We start from the raw sequence: 17,823 nt of genomic DNA, 5'->3' as shown, positions 1-17,823 counted from the left end.
CTGCCCATGAAAAAAAAAAAAAATTAAAATCTACAGTAGTTCCTTTGAACTGAAACAACAAAAGATGGATTCAGATTATTTTGTGGGAAGATAGAAAGCTGCTCCTTATCTCTTTTCATTCCCTAGAATATTCTTTTTCAAAACTTTTGAAGAATACCACATAAAATTAATAAGAGCAAAATACTTGATACTGAAAATTGTTTATTAATAAAAAAGATATATAAGATTAGTTGGATGGAAAGAGTGTGTAAAAATATAGTAGAAACTAATGCAAGATAATAGGGAAAACTGGGTATGGGGTATACAGGAACTCTATCTGCAATAATTCTGCAAATATGAAGCTATTTTAAAATAAAAAGTTTATTAGGAAAATAAAGTAGGGAAGCAGGAAATAATAAATGTTTTTTTGTGTGGAAAGCACCATTCAAATTGACAACCAAATTATTCTTTCAATTTTATTTTAGAAAAATTTTAGTATAACATTTCTGCTTTGTATCTGGAAGAGTAATTCAAGTTATGCTGCAATAAAAAAATGACCCCCCAAAATCCCACAGGCAGGAGCACTACCAAGAGGGAAACTGGAAATACTTGATGAACAGTTATTCTATCACATGCGTCTAGATGCACCAAATGCTAAGACTGAACCTTAAAAACTATATCTTATCTCCTATATGTTCTTCTGTTTGTCCTATTGAAAAGAAGAAAGAAAAAAAAAACTTTACATCCTTAAATTCTACAGAACCATAACATCAAAGTGAGCAGTTTCAATAATCCCAATTGTTATCAGTTGAAAACTTGACAATAACCTGAGCTTAATGCCTACTAAAGCCTAAAGTCTACCCTCTAGCCAGGCAAAAACATGGAGAGCTGCAATTTGGCTTAGCATTCCTTACCTAGCAAGAGTAACCAATCCTTATTACAAGGGATGTTCCAAATATCACTGTCTGAAATTATGGGAACTGAACCCATGTGTCAGTTCTATGTGAATTACTGCTTTCCAAGGATGAAGCAAATGATTCTAAATTCTAAGGCAAGCCACTTCACTTCCTGTTGAGAAACTCCATCTGTTAAGAAATTCCATCTTTTGCTGATTTGCTGGCTGGATAATGACATTGTTAATGTCATAATCAGAATGAATTATCTGAAAAGCAATAGCACTCTAAAAACATTTCTAATTTTATTCGCATTAAACTCTATGAAGAAGCTTGTTTTGTACACAATTCATCTATGCATTCAGATCACGCTAATACTTTGAGAAGCTTCAGTTAAGTGATTCTAACATAGGAGGGTAGTGGAATCTGAAGTTATTTAAAAGGATTTGTAATATTCATGGTTGTGAATCTCAGAAATATCCAATGGAGAAGTTACCTTCAAGAAACTACATGTAAATATTTGTCCTCAGTTAAGGCTCTCTTTTGAAAAGTTTTCCCAGAATGGGTCTGTTCTAGTTTGCTAGCTGCCGAATGCGATATACCAAAAACAGAATGGCTTTTAAAGGGGGGAATTTATTACGTTGCAAGTCTACAGTTCTATAGAAATGTCCAATCTAAGGCACCAACAAGAGGTTACCTTCACTCACGAAAGGTCAATGAAGTTCAGAGTTTCTCTCAACTTGGAAAGCACATGGTGAACAAGGCAATGTCTGATAGCTTTCTCTCCAGACTTCTTGTTTCACGAAGCTCCCCCGGGGGCATATTCCTTCTTCATTTCCAAAGGTCTCTAGCTGCGTGGTTCTCCTGGCTCTGTTGCTGTTTCAAAAAAAAAATGTTTCCTCTTTTTAAAGGATTCCAGTAAACTAGCCAAGACCCACCTGGAATGGGTGGAGTCACATCTCCCTCTAATCAAAGGTTAATACCCACAATTGGATGAGTCACATCTCTGTGGAGAGAATCTAATCAAATTCCCACCCAGCCATATTGAATAAGGATTAAAGGACATGGGTTTTCACCACAGATTCAAACTGGCACAGGTTTTATCTTAAAGATTTAGATAGTGTCCTTCCTCTTTAAAAATCCTATTAAATTCTCAAATGATTCAACAACAATGATATGTATATAAAGAGATCAACAATGCAAATGTGACAAGATGTTAGAAACTAATGATTCCACAAGCAAGATATGCTCATTATACCACTCTTTCAACTTTTCTGTAGGTTTGAAATTTTTCAAAATAGAACATTAAGGGGCACAATACTGTAAGTGTAATTAACACAGCTGAGTCTGAGTATGAGAGAGGAAGGTTAGATCATGTGTATCACCAGAAGGAAAGCTAACGGATAAAAACTGGGACTATATAACTTGGCAAAACCTAGAGTAGATGATAATGGTGGTTAAGTGTGCAAAAATAAGAAAGTTCTTATATGAACTGGAACAAATGTACACCACTATTACAAGGTGTTAATAATAGGGTGGCATATGGGGAAACATATAATTAATACAAACTGAGGTCTGTAGTTAACAGTTACATTGTAACATTCTTTCATTAATTGTAACAAAGGCACTATACCAAAGCTAAATGTCATTAAATATCAATACTAGAAAGATATAAGGAGTATGGGACTTTTTTCCCAGAAGAAATGAAACTGTTCTCATATTGACTGTGGTGGTGAATGCATAAATATGTGATTATACCAAGAGCCACTGATTATACATTTAGGATAAATTATATGGTGCATGAATGAAACTGTTTAAAAACAAAGTTAAAGGGCAAAAAAAAAAAAACTAAAGCTAAAATAAGAATCCCCAATCACAAGTTCAAAAGACTGGTTGTTTCCTAATGACGTTTTCACCCATTACCCAAAAGTGAGAAAAATAAAAGCAATATAGAGAACTTTTCATAAAACTAAATGTATTTAATTCAAAATGTGGTCATTTATTTTGAAATTATGTCCTTCCTATTGGTGGGAGTGAGGGATGGGGAAGCGAAAAGTTGTTCTAATGACCTGATGATGATGGTAGATGGTCGTTATGGCAAGTTGTACTATGGGCCCCAGAAAAAAAACACGTTCTGAATCTTAACCCCTTTTCTGTGGGTGAGAACCTGTTGTAAATAAGACCTTAGAAGTTGTTATTTTAGTTACGGTGTGACCAGCTAAATCAGGATGGGACTTAACCCTATTACTGGAAGCCTCATAAAACAGAAAGCCACAGGGGAGAAACAAGAAGCAGGAAGTCAATGGAACAGTAAAGAGAAAGGAGAGGACATGTTCTAGTTTGCTAGCTGCTAGAATGCAATATATCAGAAACAGAATGGCTTTTACAAGGGGGAATTTAATGAGTTGCTAGTTTACAGTTCTAAAGCCAAGAAAATATCCCAATTAAAACAAGTCTATAGAAATGTCCAATCTAAGGCATCCAGGGAAAGATACTTTGGTTCAAGAAGGCCTATGAAGTTCAGAGTTTCTCTCTCAAGTGGGAAGGCACATGGTGAACACAATCGGGGTTTCTCTCTCAGCTGGAAGGGCACATGGTGAATACAGTGTCATCTGCTAGCTTTCTCTCCTGGCTTCTGGTTTCATGAAGCTCCCCGAGAGGCATTTTTCTTCTTCATCGCCAAAGGTTGCTGGCTGGTGGACTCTCTGCTTTGTGGTGCTGCAGCATTCTCTGCTGTCTCTGAATCTCCCATTCTCCAAAACGTTTCCTCTTTTATAGGACTCCAATAAACCATCAAGACCCACCCAAATGGGTGGAGACATGTCATCACCTAATCCAGTTTAACAACCACTCTTGACTAAATCACATCATTCAAGGAGATGATCTGATTACAGCTTCAAACATACAGTATCAAATAGGGATTATTCTACCTTTATGAAATGGGATTTTGATTAAAACGTGGCTTTTCTAGGGAGCATACTTCCTTTCAGACCAGCACAGGACATTATCACATGACTTGCCCAAGGACCACTGGCAAACCAAAATGCTACCAGCCACAGGAAGAAGCAAGCCTTCTGGACTTCATAACCGTGAACCAATAAATTCTTATTAAACCAACCCATTGTGTGGCAGTTATCTTAGCAGCCTGGAAACTAAGACAGTAGTGATTGCTTTCTTAAAAAAAAATCTTGCCAGTCATAATAACATGTCAAAAAAGGGACCCCAGCGAAGTTAAGAGGTTGCTGACAGTGGCCAGAAGGAAAACGAGTGAGTCTTTGGTGGTTTGCTGTATTGCTGAAGATTTAGTGGAAAAACTAAGAAAGTGTATTCTTTGCAAAGAAGCGAACAATAATGAAGATTGACAAGGATAAACGCCTGATGGTACTGGATGAGGAGCTTGAGGGCATTTCACCTGATGATCTTAAAGATGAACTGCCTAAACGACAACCTTGCTTCATTGTGTGTACTTATAATCAGCATGATGATGAAAGAGTTTTGTATCCTTTGTGCTTTATTTTCTCCAGTCCTGTTGGATGTAAGCCTGCAGAACAGATGATGTATGCTGAGAGTAAGAATAAGCTAGTCCAAACAGCTGAACTAACCAAAGTATTTGAAATAAATACCAAAGATCTGACTGAAAAAAAGGTTATGTGAGAAACTTGGATTTTTCCACTAATGTGAACTTCTGTGTTTCGAAAGTATTTATGTATTATCCTGACCATGCTGGAACCAGACATAAATACTTATTTATGCCTAAAAATGCACTGTTATTTAGTCTTGTTTCCTTTTCCAGTAAAGAAAAAGTTTTCATTTGTGCAAAGTGTGAACAATGAGGAGATTATCTTCATGGTAATGAAACTTTGTAAAGTGTGTCCTTATATTTGTAATTGTTAGATGGACTATTTCTCTCCAGGGACTTTTTGCACTCTTGTGACTAATTTCTATAATGTATGGTTCAGAATTTGTTACTATTTACAGGCACCATTGGAAAGAGGATATTCCATTGTGATAGACAACAGTTGCCTCCTTTGGACAAATACTGAATATTAGCAGTTTATATAAAAATAGCATATTATCACTTGTCAAATCTTTGAAATTAATTTGAGGCTAAAGACTTCAGTGACCCGATTTTGAGCCATGAATAATGATTTACTGTTGTGTAATCTGCATTACATTTTTTCATCAATCCATACCCATTTTGGTTCCCTGTATCTTTTTAATCAAGTTCAGAAACTATTTTTATCACTCACTTATTCTTCAAGTCTGGAAGTTAGATTTTGTGATAAAGTTACGACTACTGGGTTTTCTTCTTATGGAAATAGCATCTTAGTCTTAGAAATAGGTGGGTTGTAACCAATCAAGGGCTTCATTCCTAATTATGTCATTTCTAGGTCATTTCTAACCTAGGTTAATAACACTTTATTTATAAAGTACCTCCTAATATTCTAAGAAAACTGGGTTTTGTTTGTTTGTTTGTTTGTTTACATGGGCAGGCACCGAGACTCGAACCTGGGTCTGTGGCAGAAAACTGGTTATTTTAAATGTGTTAATAGTGTGCCTTTGATTTGTTAACTTTAAAGTTAGCTTAAAACTTTTTCACTGCCAGTATTCCAGATTTGGTGAGATTAATACTTTTGTAAAGGGTCCAAATAAAGCAGTTTCCTAGTATGTGTATCCAAAATTTGTAATAAAATCAGCTTCATATTTAAAAAAAATAATAATAATATGTTACTTAAAAAATTCTACTGAGAAATGTTTGAAGGTGTGCCTTAATCTTATAACTATTAAGATTGAAATGTAAAAGTTGGCAGAAACATTGTGAGGAAACAAAAGCATGTAACTATAAAGAAGGAAGCCTGATTCAGAAATATTGGAGGTTCTATTTGTGTCAGCAGAAAACTCATATGAGATGGAAAGAGAGACATTATGTATGGCTGTGGCTAGATGGCCAGGATCGAATGTCATTATAAATTAATAATCTGGCAGTCTGTGACCTTAACTTTTTTAAATGTGGAGAAATGTTTTCAGAGTGAAGGAGGCAATAAATACTACTGAAGACCAAGGATACAATCAAGAAAAAGAAACCAGGCTGTGCCAACATAAAATAAATGAGGGTAGCAATAAAGTTGCCAACAATTTTCGTTCTTCCTTTCTTTCATAAAATCCCACTTTTGTTTAAGGTAGCACACTAACCAGATAATTGACTATATATCAGCCTCCTTTATAGGCAGAGGTGGCTGGTTAGCTATAAATGGAATTTGTGAGATAAAACTTCCAAGATGATTCTTTTAGAAGAGGACAGATAACTGGCATATATCCTTTTTGCCTTTCTCTCTTTCTTCCTCTCAGCTGCCTGGAATTTAGACACAATAGTTCGATCTTCAGTGGCTATATTGGACTCTAAGTGACCTTAAGAATGGAAGTTATATGCTAAGGAATGTATAATAGAAAAAGAGTATGAGCCTAGGTTCCAGAGATGATACCACAGAGACACCTTTTCAACCCTGGATTGCTTAGGTTCCAGAGATGATACCACAGAGACACCTTTTCAACCCTGGATTGCTTAGGTTCCAGAGATGATACCACAGAGACACCTTTTCAACCCTGGATTGCTTAGGTTCCAGAGATGATACCACAGAGACACCTTTTCAACCCTGGATTGCTTACATTCAGACTTCTTTTAAATGAGAGAGAGAGAAAAATTAAAAAAAAAAAAAAACAGCTTCTATTCTGTTTAGGGTCTTTCTTATATTATAGCAGGGTCTCTATTATTCATGAATTTAGTATACATCCTTAGTAGGAACCTGTTCAAAAGATGAATTTTATGTGTGTTACTGAGCAAACCTAGGGAATAGTCACGATTGAACTAGAATATAGATATTTCCAGAATATCTATAGGACTAAATATAGCAATAAAAGCAGCAAGAACAACAACCTGTTATCTAGTTAATTGTCTTGAAACATACTAATGGAAGGATCATTACCTAGTCTCAAAAAAGGGAGCTAAAGAGGAAGAATTTATCTGCATTTATCTTACCTTTCAAGGAAACAAATCACTGTATTAGGTGAGTACTCCAGCCACTACACAGATGTCCTGCAGCTGGAAGCAGGAATACATTCCTAAGTCTTTTCCATAGCATGGATAAAACTTCCCTCAACTGTCTGATTACATTCGCTCTGGTCAGTATCTCCATAACTTAATTAGAACTCTTTGGGTTGTAAGGAATAGAGATCCTCTCAAAGTAGTTCATAGTGGGTACCTATGTGGAGGAGGCATGGGAAGAGAGTGTTATTTTATGGATACAGGCAAGTTTTAAGGGAATCTGAAAAAAGAATAGCAAGGCTTCAGGGAAATGAGAAACCAGGATCCTGCTTATAAGAGATGTGCTCGATAGAGTTGTAAGTACTTCAGGAAATTGAGAAGTGCTGGAGGCCCCAGAGATTGGGGAAAGGGTTGAACTAGTTCACCAGGTGCCCAGGGGAGAAAGAGGAGGCACTCAGACATCTGTCCACAAAGAGCAGTGATGTCCCTTTATAATAGCACTGGTCAAGTATGATCTGGTTCTTAGGAAGCAAAAGCAGAAACAAGCAAGCAAGTGGGGAGGAGGTAAAACAAGACTCTGTCATAATAGAGTCTTTGCCACTCTGACCCCACCTCCATACCTGTTCTAGTTTGCTAGCTGCTGGAATGCAATATACCAGAATCAGAATGGCTTTTAAATAGGGGAATTTAATAAGTTGCTAGTTTACAGTTCTAAGGCCAACAAAATGTCCTATTAAAACAAATCAATAGAAACATCCAATCAAAGGTATCCAGGAAAAGATACCTTGGTTCAAGAAGGCTGATGAAGTTCAGGGTTTCTCTCTCAAGTGGAAGGGCACATGGCAAACACAGTCAGAGTTTCTCTCTCATTTGGAAAGGCACAAGGTGAACACAGTCAGGGTTCCTCTCTCATCTGGAAGGGCACATGGCGAACATGGCGTCATCTGTAGCTTCTTCTCCTGGCTTCTTGTTTCATGAAGCTCCCTGGGAGGCATTTTCCTTCTTCATCTCCAAGGGTCACTGGTTGGTGGGCTCTGCTTCTCGTGGCTATGTCATTCTGCTCTGCTCTCTCTGAATCTCCCATTCTCCAAAATGTTTCCTCTTTTATAGGACTCCAATAAACCAATCAAGACCCACCCAAATGGGTGGAGACATGTTGTCACCTAATCCAATTTAGCAGCCACTCTTGACTAAATCACATCATCCAGGGAGTTGATCTGACAGTTTCAACAGACAGTATTGAATAAGGATTATTCTACCTTTATGAAATGGGATTTTACTTAAAATATGGCTTTTGTAAGGGACATACTTCCTTTCAAACCAGCACAATACCCTAGCTTACTAAAACTGGGGATGGAAGGAGAAGGGAGGAGATTTGAATTGGACACAGGCCAAACTTTGATTTCTGTTAGACTGGACTGTTTGATTCCTAAAAATTAGATTGCTCTAAAACCCAAGAGTGACTGATCCTGCTGTAGGATCTGCTTAAATTCCAGTTGAGGAGAGGGGAAAAGTAGTGGTGAGGAAGAGGAATGCTGATAACCTGTTTGGATCCAATAAAATCCAGTTTCAGTAAAGAGACTATATAGAATAGGGCACAAGCACTGTGTTGACCAATATCAATAGCAGATACAAATGAACAGAAAGACCAGATGCAGATCCCACTTGGGCATTGTCAGGATTTACTTACCTAAAGAGAGAGAAAATAGCACATTTGGAATATTCAGGAAAATGATTGGTAAACTTCTGTGGGAATAAAGAACACCCAAATGAGAACAAAGGTGTGGAGAGCCGCCTCCCGGGTCAGGCCTAGTGGTCGCGCTGCAGCCTGCTCTAGAGTTCCCCCCGCCCATCGAGTGAGCCAAGATGGCGCCCGCATCCTGTTTCCGTGTATGACGTACGCGCCCACCAACCCTATCTTCCAATCACCTCTGTATACGTGGCACTAACCTATTGGGTTTGGGCACAGTATATAAGAGGTTACCCGGACAGGGTGGGTGGAGACGACCCGCAGGGAGCCGTACCTGACGGCCGCATAGAGGTTGTTCCCCCGCGGGGTATCTTGTCCCGCGTGGAACCTGTAACAGAGAATGCAAGCTTAACTCCAGTAAAGGTCTGTGCTTACAACTGCTACGTGTCTTGGATCTGTGTTTCTCACCAGCGCGGATTTGTCTGCGTCTCTCTGTCTCTCCTCATTGTCTCACCCGCCGGCCGGGGGCTTGACGCTGAGCGAGAAGTCGCGGACAAGTGGTGGCCCATACGGGGAACCTTCTGCTGCCTTTCCCCGAGCTGGTGAGGACGTGCTTCTTGAGTTCGCAGCGGACTTCCCGCACCTGATCACCGCCAGAAGGTGAGTACTTCTTATTACGTGAGAGTTAAGGCCCGCGGGCTTTCAGGTAGCCCCGGGGACTCGGAAGAGCTCTCCAAGTGATTAAAGTACAGTGCCGACTGCAAACATGGGGCAGTTCGGAAGTTTACCTTTGTTAGCTCCCTTAAAGACCCTTTTAGCGGACGGCTCCTGTGAAAGTGAGCCGCCCACTTGTAAGCCGCCAGAGTCTGGCGCTAGTTCAGACACCTCTGACTCAGAGTCAGATAGCGGTGAGACCGAAGGTGCGGATGCGCCTCCGTTAATCGATTGGGAGAGGCCCCCTGTCTCACCCACGCAGCCTTCCGCCCCGCCAGCGTCTGCTGCAGGGGCGCGGCGGCTTCCGGTGAATGGTTTTGGTGATCTCGCCAAAAACCCTCACCACGGGCTCCCTCTGGTGGCCGAATCAGGTAATTACAGTGGCCCTCCTTTGCGAGACCGGGAACCCCTTACAGGCTGGTCGGGGGAGGGGCAGTTACAGCCGTACCCCCCGCCTGCGTACGCGAGCCCTGTCAACGCTTCGAGTGGACGGTCCTGCCCCAGGGCATGACTAATAGTCCTACCATGTGCCAGCTGTATGTTGCTACAAAGCTAGCTAGCACTCGGCAGCAGTTCCCCCAAGTGAAAATCATCCATTATATGGATGACATTCTCTTAGCCCATAAAGACACAGATCTTCTTAAAACAGCTTTATCACATTTAGTCCTTAGTCTTAGAGAAGCCAACCTGGAAGTGGCCCCTGAAAAAATCCAGATGACAGAGATTACCACCTTCCTGGGGGCAAAAATCATGCCTCAGCATGTTTCCCCCCAAAAAGTGTCTCTCAGAGTAGATGACATACATACCCTTAATGATCTGCAAAAACTTATGGGAGATATCAATTGGGTTCGTCCGTACTTAAAGATCACCAATGCCAAATTAATACCTTTGTTTGATTTGCTAAAAGGAGATTCAGACCTACACTCGCCCCGGTGTCTCACCCCAGAGGCGAGGCAAGCACTACGTCAGGTAGAACAGGCGCTCAGTAGTGCTGCTTTAAAAAGAATAGACCCCCAACAGCCATTCGAAGCCTGCTTACTGCCAACAAAACTACAGCCCACGGCAGTGCTATGGCAACAGGGACCATTACTCTGGGTCCACCCTGGAATTTCCCCTAAGAAAAGTTTAGAGCATTTTCCTACAGCAATTGCAGAGTTGGCATTGGAGGCCATCAAGAAGGCCATACAGCATTTTGGCCAACAGCCTAAGTACCTCAGAGTACCTTACTCTTCTCAGCAACTTGAGATACTTACTGGATGTATAGATCAGTGGGCCATCCTCCGATGTACCTTTTTGGGAGAAATTGATAACCAATACCCAAAAGATCCCCTCTTACAATTCGTCACCCGTCACCCAGTAATCTTTCCTAAGGTAACTTCATCTAAGCCACTAGCGAACGCTCTCACCGTGTACACAGACGGTTCCAGCTCCGGTTCAGGAGCATATTGCGTAGAAGGAGGTTCTCCTAAAACTGTGTTCTTCCAACCACAGAGACCTCAATGGGTAGAGCTGCAAGTTGTTATCACAGTCCTGAAAGAACTTACCGACCCCCTAAACATTGTATCCGATTCCCTTTATGTAGTGAATTCTGTAACAATTTTAGAAACGGTGGGAATTATAAACCACTCCTCCTCAGTCAGACCATTCTTTCTCAAACTTCAAGAGACAATATATGCCAGACGATGTCCTTTCTTCATAACCCATATTAGAGCCCACACAGGCCTGCCAGGCCCCATGGCACAGGGAAATCACGTAGTGGATGTGGCCACTCGACAGCCACATATCTTCCCTGCGCTGACACCGTATCAACAGGCCCAAGAGTTTCATACTAAATTTCATGTCAATGCAAGCACCTTAGCCAGACGGTTTCACATACCGCGTGCAGCTGCCAGAGATATAGTCAGAGCCTGCAATAATTGTGCAGAACAGAGGGTAGTCCCTTCAGTTGGAGTTAACCCCAAGGGCCTCATCCCGGGGGACATTTGGCAGATGGATGTCACTCATCATCCAGAGTATGGCAAAGCCAAATATCTACATGTGTCAATAGACACATGTTCTCAAATTATATTCGCATCTGCTGAAACAGGAGAGAAAGTCCACCAGGTTATTGCTCATTGCCTCGCCGCTTGGGCGGCTTGGGGCAAGCCAAAAATATTAAAGACAGATAACGGACCTGCTTACACCAGCAAAGCCTTCCAAAGATTTTGTGCAAATATGGAAGTGCAATTAAAACATGGTATCCCTTACAACCCTCAAGGGCAAGGAATCATTGAAAGAGCACACAGGTCTCTTAAAGACTTGCTCAAAAAACAGAAAGGGGGAATAGGCCACGGCCTGTCCCCGAAGGCTCAACTGTCTGTAGCCTTATTTACATATAATTTTTTAAATGAAAATTCACAGGGAATGACACCTGCCCTTCAACACACCACTCCGAGTCCTCCACATAGAGGTCTAGTCCGTTGGAAGGATGTCCTGTCAGGACAATGGCAAGGCCCTGACCCAGTGCTCAGCTGGGCCAGAGGCTCTGTTTGTGTTTTCCCCCAGGAACCAGGACGCCAGCCGGTGTGGATTCCGGAGAGACTGGTGAGAACCGTGACACCGCCCGGGGGCGCCGAGAAACTGCTGCCCGACAAGTCAGCAAGCTTTCGACCTGAACCATCAGGCCCGGTCTCCAGCCCTACTGATGATGGCGACGACCGAAAAGATGACAACAACAGTGCAAGTGACCCTCCGACCGAGTAGAAGAGAAACTAGCTTTAACCCCACTTTTCCCACTACGAGCTACTGTGGGACCAAGTCACCTCATGGTTCTCTTGGCCCAGGTTGACCACTTGGATTCTTTTAGCAGTGGGACTCTTAGTAACTCTGCTCATTGTTAAATGTTTGTTAGAACGCTTGTTCCAGACGCAGCAACAGCTACGCGTCACCACTATGTTGGCTATGTCACTTGCCCCTGATGCCCCTGGCGACACCCGCACCGTAGCCCTGTCCTCCCCCGCACTGCGTGGCCCGTCACGGCCACTCAAGGCGGGACGCTCGAAAGTAAGGTCTGCTGCAAAGCCCATGGCCGTGTCCCGGGTGTAAAAGGCGGCACCAGAAGTCATAATTTTTGTCTAAAGGATGATCTCTAAGGCAGAGTCACGGTCCTGGCCAGACTAGACTCCGGCCATTGCACAGAGACATCTAGTGACACTCTCGACTCTGGTTGCCTCTCTCCTGAGCCCCGCTTAGCCCAGTTGCGAGGCGAAGCACTGCAGGGAGAGTCACGTGGTTTCCAGTTCACGGGCTCTCCGGTCTCTATATGAGGAGTGCACTCTGGTTGGTGCCTAGCAAGCCTAGTCCAGACTCCCCAAAGCACCAAAACAAGTAGTGGGCTAATCAAGCTCACGGGAGCTCACTCATCAATGGAGACACTGGGTCTAAGAAAGGGTCTACGGACCAAAAATAATAAAAAAGGGGGAGATGTGGAGAGCCGCCTCCCGGGTCAGGCCTAGTGGTCGCGCTGCAGCCTGCTCTAGAGTTCCCCCCGCCCATCGAGTGAGCCAAGATGGCGCCCGCATCCTGTTTCCGCGTATGACGTACGCGCCCACCAACCCTATCTTCCAATCACCTCTGTATACGTGGCACTAACCTATTGGGTTTGGGCACAGTATATAAGAGGTTACCCGGACAGGGTGGGTGGAGACGACCCGCAGGGAGCCGTACCTGACGGCCGCATAGAGGTTGTTCCCCCGCGGGGTATCTTGTCCCGCGTGGAACCTGTAACAGAGAATGCAAGCTTAACTCCAGTAAAGGTCTGTGCTTACAACTGCTACGTGTCTTGGATCTGTGTTTCTCACCAGCGCGGATTTGTCTGCGTCTCTCTGTCTCTCCTCATTGTCTCACCCGCCGGCCGGGGGCTTGACGCTGAGCGAGAAGTCGCGGACACAAAGGCTGTATATTCAGGGTTTATTATAGCAAGGGAGTCAGCCACCATCACTTGCATTTGGCACAGACTCAGAGAAGTGGGAAAGCTTCATGGCAGAAAAGGGGGAAGACTGATTGGTGGCTGTTGGCCTGGGCAGGATGAAGGCAGGTTGACCAGAAGTGGGCCGTCCTACGTGATTGGTTGGGGGAGCATATTTAGCTTTTTCAAGGTGGTCCTAAGTTGGAATTGGGGGCAAGCACTAGGGAAGCCATCAGTTTTGATTAATTCTTGGCTATTTTAGGTTGACTGTTACAGGGATTGTGGTTTGACTTCCTAGTTGTTTTAGATCGTAGCCAGCTACCCAGCCTGAGTGTTACAGGGAGTGGACAGGCTTTCCTGGTCTGGCTGTTGAGGATAGTGGGTCAGAGGTTCCTGGTCACTGTCCTATCGTATATTCAGTCTCTCACTTCTTTAAGACAAAATAAGGAGAAAGCTTCCAAAACCCCCAAGCCCTGAGAAAGTGAGGGTCTCATCAACCTCCTACAAACGTAATAATATATTTCCCTTCAGACCAATGTAAGGCTGAGGCAGCCCTGCTGTAAATGTGCACTTCCCTGGGGTATGGCAACTCAATATTTAGTTTTCTAAGGAACTGCCAAACTTCCATAGGGGCTATACCATTGTACCTTGGCACCTGTTGTGCGTAAGTGTTCCAGTTTCTCCATTTGTAGTTTCCCGTTTAATAGCAGCAATTCATATAGATGTAAGGTGATCTCATTATTGTCTTGATCTGCATTTCCCTTACAGCTAATGAAAAGGAACGTCTCTTTATGTGCTTTTTATCCAGTAAGAAGATATTTAAGAAGTGATTTCAGATGCCAGAAAAGTCTTTTCTGAACCCAACCAAAACAAGCAAAAACAAAAACTAAAAACCCAACTAAATCACCCCTCCTCCCCCAATAAATGCACATCCCCACCACTTAACAAATCCTTGCAGTTTAGGAAAGGTGTAACTTTTAAAATGGAAAATCTGAACTATTTCTCTCAGAAATTGAAATAAGTTTTCCAAAAGGGGCAAGAGAAGACGGCAGTCTCTTTGACAGGAATGGAGAATAAGGAACATGGCGGCGATCCTACCTTTCTTCAAGGAAGGTAGGAAAAGGGATAAGGAACGGGAGTGGGGGGTGAGAGAAGCCCTATAGAAAGAGGTAAAACTCAACAGATTTCTAGTTTTGTCTGAGTCAGTTTCTTTTTTGAGATTATTCAAGTTGCAGAAGAGAGGGTTGAGAGAAAAATGAAGTGGCCAAATAGAAATTGTCCATTTCTGTTGAAACTGCAATAGAAAATCTTGCTTAGTTGGGGCATCTGAGCCAGATGCATCTCCTCAATTTCAGAATAGAGGGAGTTCAGACAAGAATAAATGTTTCATCCTTCACTTCAGTCTCCCCACATGAACACAACATGACCCACATAAATCTCTGAAATCTGTGCTGAAAAATTAGAATGAGGATCAACAGGTATCTAGACCACTGTTGGGATTCTAGGGTTCATTCTGTTTAACACACACAGACACACACACACATACACACATACACACACACACAGAGCCGTTATTCATTGATCATTTATCTGTTCATTATGTCACTTAACCCCCACAAATAATTCAATGGGAAAGATAATGATAGGTCTCACTATTTACAGATAAGGAAAATTAAGAAACGGAAAAATCAAATAATTAGACTAAAGTCACAAGACTTTAGATTTGAAAGTCTTGAAAGAAATGAGATTTGAATTCAGATATCTTTGATTTCTGACCCAATTCTTATGATAAACTTCACTGTCTGCTATAAAACACCTAAAAATAAAAGTTAAGGAATCTAATCAAGCAAAATATTCTTGTTCTTTTATGATTTACGTTTATTAAAGAAGCACCCAGATTAAGCAGTGTGATTGCTTGTATAATATTCCAATAGTTGCTAAACAGTAAACAATTATAAAAGCATCAACATTTGATTTTAAAATGTGAAATGTTTTCTCACATTACAATATCTTATGTCTTGTATGAAAGAACTAAGTGGGGTTTTTTGTTAATAGTGTAAAAATAAACACTACACCTTAATGTAATGTTTAAGGAAAGAAAGCAGAAGACTGTTTCCTCAAGTTTCAAACAATCATGACTGTTTATTTGATGCTTTTTTGTGTATTTGTTGTATTTTGCAGCAAAAAGAAAAATCTATCTTTAATTTCAGTGCAAGCTCAATTAAGAAAATAATTTTTTAGTAAAGTCATCAATAACTTGTCACTTGACTATTTAAGTTGTTTTTCTAAATATATGTAAGGCAAACATTTAGGTGTCCCCAAGAACTGGGGTACTAAAAGAAATTATAAATATACATGTCAAAACAAAATGAATCAAAGCACGATATGTTATCTCCTTAAAGACAGCATGTTTTCTAGACCATGACTTGGTAGGAACCTAGTTGACAGAGTGGTATAGCTAAAGAAAGAATACTGCCCTTAGAAGAGAGATTTTTCAGCAGGAAAGCCCAGACCAGGGAAATTAAGAAAGGCAAACACCAATAATTAGCCTCTAGACCTGCTTCCAGTGGCTTCTTTGGCCCAGGAACACTATTATCTTCTCCCAATGGTGTATAAGAATGCACTAAGATCTTGGCAGAATTACAGCAGCCTCTCATATCATCGAGCTAATTTCCCTTGCTGTGAATTCATGCTAACTAGGCAAACTTTTCTATTGTAGTGTGGCTTCCCTCATAGATTTATAGGAAGAGAATATGCTGATCCTCATTCTGGTCTATTTTAAACTTGCTTCCATTGTAAATGATTACATTGCTAATTTGATAGCCATCAGTCTAACTATACTAACTTTGCATAGTAACGCGATCAGGACAGCGGAAAATACTTAATTTGATTAATTTTATTAGATACCAACATTTTAAGGAAGGGTAGGATTTAGAAACACTGGTATGCACTGAAGTCCTCTTAAACTGGACCATAAACTGCATAAACATCAATAACAATAACCATTCTACTCTCTATTTCCCTTGGGTAAACCCTCCCCCCTTGCACTGACAGGGGAATTGGGTTCTTTGTTTCATGCAGTAATCACCAGGAGAGAGGTAGTGACAGAGAAGCAGATGGTCTGGATGACTCGGGTTTTATATTTGGTGCCCGACCAGGGCTTCTATTCAGGACCTGCTACTGCTTCTAACTCGATGTCTGTTCTCAGAGTTGTCCCTAATCACATACTCAATACTTCCAAATAGTGACTTGGGGGATCCCCCACCAAACCAAGTCCCCACCACATAGACAAGCTCTCCCACAATGATTAGGTTTCCAATTAGCATTTTATTGCCTGAAAGGACAAACATGTTCAGACATGAGAAGAAAGCTTCTAACATGAGAAGTCTGAAACCAAACCAAAACTAGAGGGAGCCTAGAAGGAATAAAGATCATTCAGGAAGCAAAGGAAAAATTAAAATGATCATATTCCAACAGAGATGATTAGATCAGAAAATCACCATCACAATATCAGAAAAGGGTGCTATTTTTAAAACATAAAATTTTATTTTAAGCAGAGAACTCCTTGCCTAGAAGTAACAACATACCAATTGAATCAAGCACACCTGGCACCCAGAGCTTTATTTCTTAACTGTTCTGCAATAAAAGGAACCAAGTCTCCAAGACGTTTTAGAGAAATGGCTGATTTCAAGACTGGGGTGTAAAAGAAGCAAGTTGAACCTGGAACATCTTGGTAGTGCCAGAAAATAAGGAAGTGCTTGATACCAATCAAAAACAGTGGTTTCTCTGCCTGACCCACTTAAATGAACAGTTCCTGAGGCACCAGCGTTTCAAAGAGAGAAAGATTTATTGCTAGGTGTGAAAAAGGAAATCAGATGGCCTATTGGCCTAAAACTCTGTCTCTCCAAACTCCAGTAACTTGGATGGTTTTATAGTACCAAAAGATGGGCAGGTTTTAGGATAATGAGCACAATGGCTCTAAATGATGAGCTTAGAGATAATCTAATTATTGAGCACGCAGATTGATTACATGCTTAATCACAGACTGTATGTAAGAAACTGGCAGTCTTAATAGGATGATGGGTGTGACTTTTAGTCTTATAATGAGATTTAGATCACTTATTAGTTAAAGTTCAAGCTACTGCGCATGTCAGGTGGGCCAATTTTGGTTAGATCCAGCTCATAGCCATTAATTATAAGTAGGCTTAGCTTCACAAGGACAGAAATAAGATTCATAAGGGCAAGCCTCAAGATTGAGTGCTTGACTTGTTAAACTGCAAGTCCCTATTGCTTAAGACAATAGCAAGAATTCCCTAAATGGGGAGGTTTAATTGTTCGATGTTTTTTACTCCAGTCCATCATATGACTCTGCAAATACTTTTTCATTTTCTGCCCCAAATATTCTGAAATGCAGCAGGTATTACATCAATCTGTACAGAATATCAATAGCTCCCTCCATATTTTAGGTTCCATGTAATTTGTTTAAATAAACTAAGCAGACAGGTTTTGTGCTACAAAATATTTAAATTTTGGACAAAATAATGTATCTTCCTTTGGT

The 17,823-nt window shown here is 41.2% G+C and overlaps 1 pseudogene; it reads left to right on the top strand.

The window, feature by feature from the left end:
- The first annotated feature begins 4,057 nt into the window (after positions 1 to 4,057).
- Positions 4,058 to 4,548, top strand: LOC143680599 (glia maturation factor beta pseudogene; annotated as a pseudogene).
- The last annotated feature ends 13,275 nt before the right edge of the window (positions 4,549 to 17,823 follow it).

The sequence above is a fragment of the Tamandua tetradactyla genome, chromosome 4, assembly GCF_023851605.1.
Source record: "Tamandua tetradactyla isolate mTamTet1 chromosome 4, mTamTet1.pri, whole genome shotgun sequence".
NCBI classification, from domain to species: domain Eukaryota; kingdom Metazoa; phylum Chordata; class Mammalia; order Pilosa; family Myrmecophagidae; genus Tamandua; species Tamandua tetradactyla.
Note: the sequence above shows the minus strand (reverse complement) of the source record. Positions and strands in the feature narration are given on the sequence as shown.